Raw genomic sequence first — 6,000 nt, 5'->3', positions numbered from 1 at the left:
AAGTGAGTAAAAAACGTCCTAAATGCAGTTAGAGTTTATTTAGAACTACAAATTAAATTTCTTTTAGCAATTATTGTTTTTTAATGTCACAATTCCAACCCTGCACCTTTATCCGGGCCTGGACCGGCAAAAGTGACCCGAAATTGGTACTTTGGTGGAGTTACTTTGTGTGTGTGTTTATAAGTAGTTTTAAACCTTGTGATCCACAAAACAGCATAACAGTAAAGGAAGAACTGACTGCGTTACAGTCAGTGCGGGAGCAGCGGCTTCGCTCATGCGCGATTCATTTGCCGTTTGGACGCACAGGTGTGAACGTCTCCTGCCCTGATAGCAGCTGGGGGAGGACTATCCTCCACCTGTGAGTGCTTTGGCATGGGTGAGGTGCCCAAGGCAGCACCGCTGCTTGTTGAGAGTAAGAGCGATACGCGTTTTCACGTCAAAAAGTCGTCATAAATAAGTCTCCAATAATACCAGAAAAAGTCGCTAGAATAGTCGCTTTTTAGAAAAAAAGTTGCTAAGGGGGTCTGAAAACTTGCTAAATATAGCGACAAAGTCGCTAAGTTGGCAACACTGGTTGCTTGCGCTCTTAACGCCGTTATATTTGTGCCACAAAACCAACCAATCACAGACTTGGATGCAAATAATTCTACAAATAATACATTTTTTGCACACGGCAATTAATTTTGTTCACTCAAAATAAATCGTCAAACACTTACACTTGCAATGTTTTTTTTTTGGGTTTTTTTTACATGCGCTCAAATTTTTATTTTTTAATGTGTGCTCAGAATAGTGGCACAAAAATAACGCTATAGCTAAGCTAATTAATCCAGGGAATAACACAGACATGCTTGGATGTCCACTTATATTATAAGGGGAACATACCGAAAAAATTTCTAATCTTCACATTCACCATCACTGTATTTTAATGCGAGTTTTTAATTACCTTTTTTACACTGTTAAATATAGTTTCTACAGCCGAAAGGCAGTAACTACTATGGCTTGGTACACCCAGCCTGAAGAAAAGCTGTCGGACTACACTTTGTATGTCTTCTGACTCAAACTGGGTCTCTTCCACAAAGTCCTCATCTACAAACTCGAACATTGCAACTAACAGCTAGATTTTCCCGTTTTAGTGCAGCTAGCCAAACAGCAAGTGGCCAATTGCCGTTAAGAGACAGACCGTGAAAGTGGACAGCAGAGGATATCTCTGTTTCTTAGCGTAAAACTCATAGTTGCAGCCAGGGACAACACAAAACGGATTCCCTTAAACTGATTTTTAGTTTTAGTATCCTTAATTTCCTCTGAGTTGAAGTCTAAAGTCTATTAGCTACCAACTACATGATGTCACGGTCTGTACTGAAAGAAGGTGGCGCTAAACAGGTTTTTAAAACTTCAAGGACTTATTTCTTAAATTCAGTTTTGTCAGTTTTTGACAACTATTGCTTAAGACCACTTTAAAAATGACAAGAAAATCTGGCATCACTTACTGGATGCTTAACAGCAAAATATTAAAGAATGAGGGATGGATAAAGACTTTTGCACAGTACCATATAGATATCCTGATCTAACTTCAAATCCTTATGAATTGTTACTTTGTTCTTTCTCCATGGCTCTTGTTTATTTATTTATAGTTATAGATTTTAAAATGTTTTTCCAGATTATAATGGATGTGCCTGCGTTTCTGTGCACCTCTACAGATGTTTGTATTTGACAGATGGAAGCTCCAGGTGGTTTCTGCTGTGTGTGTGATCGTTGTGACCACATCCTATTTTATTCTGACGAGAGATGTTATCACTACACCAAAACTGAGGTAAAACTCAACCTCCGAGAAAGATACAGTATGCTCCTTATGCATTTTAGCAACTTTTTAAGTCCAAATACTTGCAGTTAGTGGAGTTTGGGTAATTTGTGCATCTAAATTGCCCATAGGTGTTGTCTGTTTTTATAGTCGTGCAAATGTCTTCATACATGTACACGATTCTTCAAAGATCAAAAAATACAGCATGAAAAGCACATACAGTGGCTTCATTGGACAAGGTTCGTTGTTTTTAACACTCTGTTTCACATCAGCTCTTTGATGTATACGTATGTTACAATTTTGCTCTTTTCTTGCTGACGGACCTGCAGTTTAATCCTGCTTTAATGGGAAATTGTGTCTTGTAAGGAAGCTCTATGAAGATCCTTTTTAGCAATATTTCTTCCTTAACTTTTTATTTTGCCTGTGACTGATTACTGTGATTAATTAATGTGTGGAGTCTTTTGTGCCATGCATCTCCAAGTTTCATTTCAAATTCAAAATTTCTGAATCACATTTAGATTCTGTATGATTTGGCCATCATGGACCACTTGCTTCAAACAGCATGTGGATATGTTTCTCTACAGAGCAATAATAGGCAAACGTTCAGTTTACCCTTTGTCCTCTTTACTATCCAGTGCCAATAGTTACCAGGTACTCTGCTCCAAAATTCTGCTTTTTGATTCTGATAGATCTAATGAACAGTGTATTCTTATCATTAGATCTAAATGTAAAAGTGTCTATATCTGTTCTGTGAACTTAAAACTGATGAAGAGAGAATTAGATATTTTCCTTGAGCACTGCTACTAGTGAGCACTAGTGTTTCAGGTTATGGGTTTGTCTATTACATGATCTGTTTATTGTATTTTTGCATTGCTGTTACCGGTGGTCAGGTCTCCCTTGTAAGGAACCCAGTTGTACCTTTTAAATAAAAATAATATAAAGAAACAAAGTGATTTTTCTACAAGACTGTGGAATATGGCATGTTTTTTTTTCTGAAAACACAAATATTAAAAACAATGATACCCTGTTTCTATCATTACTTCAGATGTAATTTAGTTTCATAAACCAGGTTTTTTTTTGTTAAACTTTAATATCAGTCCATGAAAGTACATCTCCAAACCAAATGAGGTTTAATAATAATCGTTGTACTAATTATAGTTATACAGTTGTGTGGCATAGAATGAGTGTTAGGCTTTAAAGACATCTGATATACCCTCACCCTTCTACCCTTCCAGTTCATCTCTCCCCACGCATCTTCCCTCATCTGGTCCCTGCACTTGTCCTGCTGGCTCAAGGCTTCTTAAAGAACACCTCCCCAAGGATCAATATGAGGAGTTGGTGCAACGGCGAACTAAAGAATTCCAGCAGTACAAAGCCAGGTAGATGGACGGAGTTCACTAAACTGTTAATCGTTTTTGTCAGTGTTATTTTAGCAGGACAACAAAGAATGACGCAGTACTTTTTTTTGTTTAATTCAGACACCAAAACTATTTCCAGCAAACAGTTCTTCATTTAGAGATTTCAGTCTAATCTAATAAGTAGGTACAATTTACAGAAGTAGAAGGTTCTTGCACACAAGCTTCCTCATGGAACCCAATCCAGATGTGGAGGTTATTTCTGAGTCTGGTCGAATTTCATTTTTAATTTAGCCTATTTTTTCCTTCCGACCTCTGTTTGAATTATGAGAATGTCCTTCTTTTATTTTTTTTGTTAGCTGGCAACTTAATATTTTGACTTATTCTTCAGATTTCTTTAAACTACTATATTGTGCAAATGTCTTGAGTCAACCATAATTTCTATATATTTTGCATAAGAGAGGCCAGACTTTCAGTTTTTTCTTTCTTTAGTTTTTCTTTCTTTAAGTGCTCACTGGGCTTTATAAAGGCTATTCAGTGCTTTTTAAATCATTTTCAGTCCAGTTCTTCTACCTTGAAAGAGAATGTTTTTTTTTTTTATAACCATAACAAATGTGTTAGACCAGTGCTAACTTGAGAAATCTTGTGGGTGTGTAACTCTTATCAGCTGTTTAAGCCACATTTTATGGATGCTGGGCTAGGTCTTTGGGAATGTGAGAAAACAAACAAGTAATTTCATGGTGTATTCTGTCTCTGCATCAAGTAGAAATTACTTCTGCATATTTTTAAGTTACACTTGGTTATAAATCCAACATGATGTCACAAAGTTTGCAGAAATATTAACAACAGTTTTAGTAACGTACTCATGACTGCATACTTTTAAAAATTGATTTAAGAGTAATGTAAAAATTAGTGGTGGGCATTTAGCGTGTTAATTGCAATTAATTGATTAGAATAATAATAATAACTTTTTTTATATAGCGCTTTCAAACAAAGTGCTGAACAGTTATTAGAAGATAAAAAGATGAATAAAATAAAAAATAAAATAAAACCAGTACAGAAAAAACTGTTTTTTTGTTCCACAAAAATGGAGCTTGAAAAGAAAAAGCATGCTCCCCAATAGTCTTTTTTTCTGGCTTTAGGAACTTTCAGAAGGCTAGTATCCTGAGATCGAAGAACATGGGAAAGAACATAGAGGTACAAAAGGTCAGAAAGATATGAAGGCGCTAAACTTTAAAATCTGCTTGAAACTGATTTCCGTACTGGGGTAATGTGCTCAAATTTCCCAGGTTAAAATGCGAGCAGCTGCATTTTGTATCATTTACAAACCTTTAAAACCTTCCTTCGGTAACCCAGAAAGAAGAGCTTTACAATAATCAAATGCAAAGGCACAAATGCATGGACAAGTACCTCTGCAGTGTCCAGTGATAAAACTTGCCTGATTTTAGCTATGTTCTTTAGGTGATAAAGGGCAGTCGTTGTTTTCTCTTCCACATTGGACTCAAAGGAGAGCACCGTGTCAAACCACACACCCAAGTCTTTTACCTTGTCTTTGCAATTTATGACATAGTCATCAATTTTCAAGGTGAAATTTTGGGACAAGTACTTAAATTTTTGTGGTCCAATGACCATCAAATCTGTCTTATCAGTATTAAGAAGCAGGAAATGATCAGATAACCAGCTACTAATGGCAGATAGACAAGCTTCTGATTTAGACAAGTCAACACAGTTTCAAAGCTGCAGGTCAATAGCACAACAATAAAAGGTTACATTAAAAGAATGTACAAGAACAACAAAAGGCAGCAGACAGGTAGGATCTCAGCCATTATAAAACATTTCCCGCAACTCCTATAAAATGTTCTAGCCTATCCAATAAAATACAGTGCTCCGCAGTGTCAAAGGCGGCAGCATTTAGATCTGGCAGTAATAAAAATGAGGTTCAATTATTGTCTTCATTTACCTACAGATCTTTTACCACTTTGATTAAAGCTGTTTCTGTGGTTTGGTCTAAAAGCAGACTGAAATCGCTCAAACAGGTTGTTGGTTGACAGTGTGCTGCTATTTCCAAGCCTGTAGAAATACTTCTAATCTGGAGCATCACCAGCAACGCTCGGCTTTCCTACAAATTCTTCTCAACTTCATCAGTTCCTCATTTAGCGAGGTCATAAGGTTCCTTTGACAACATTTAACTTCTTTACAGGAGCAACAGGTCAAGAATTGCATTATTAAAGTTCACAGTCAAAGTGTCCACAGGTAAATTAACTCTAAGCAGTGCTTCAGGATTAATGTGACAAGATGACCTGAGGGGCAATTTTTCCCTCTCAGAGGCTGGAGATGTAGGAATTAAAATATCAAATAAAATTGCTAAATGTTCTAAAATAGGTAAAAGACAGGTTTCAGTACGTACCCCAGGACAACGTCTAGGGTGTAGCCCTTGCATGTTGGCCCAGACACAAATTGTGTGAAATTTAGGGACTCAGTTACATTCAAGAAGTCTTTAACCAGGGATTTATCCTCACAACATAGATGAAAATTAAAGTCTTTGTTTTTTCATATCACTCACTATGAAAGAATCCTTTCATACAGCGACATGTCAACAAGTCTGAGAATTCCGAAATCAACAAGTCAAGAGCCCTTTCTCAATTCTAAGTACGGACTCGCGTTCTCCGCGAGACCGGACTTGCCGAGAACGCACGGGAGTACGGACTTGGCGAGAACGTGAGTACGGACTCGCGATTTGTACAATTGGAACACCAGCGTACTTGATGATGTCACAGGTCTGGAGTTTTTACTGCCGTCCCCTTTTAATTTAACTGTGATTAATATGTTATGAAGCTTAACTTTAAT

This window comes from Astatotilapia calliptera, chromosome 4 (genome assembly GCF_964374335.1).
Source record: "Astatotilapia calliptera chromosome 4, fAstCal68.1, whole genome shotgun sequence".
Lineage (NCBI taxonomy): Eukaryota > Metazoa > Chordata > Actinopteri > Cichliformes > Cichlidae > Astatotilapia > Astatotilapia calliptera.
Note: the sequence above shows the minus strand (reverse complement) of the source record.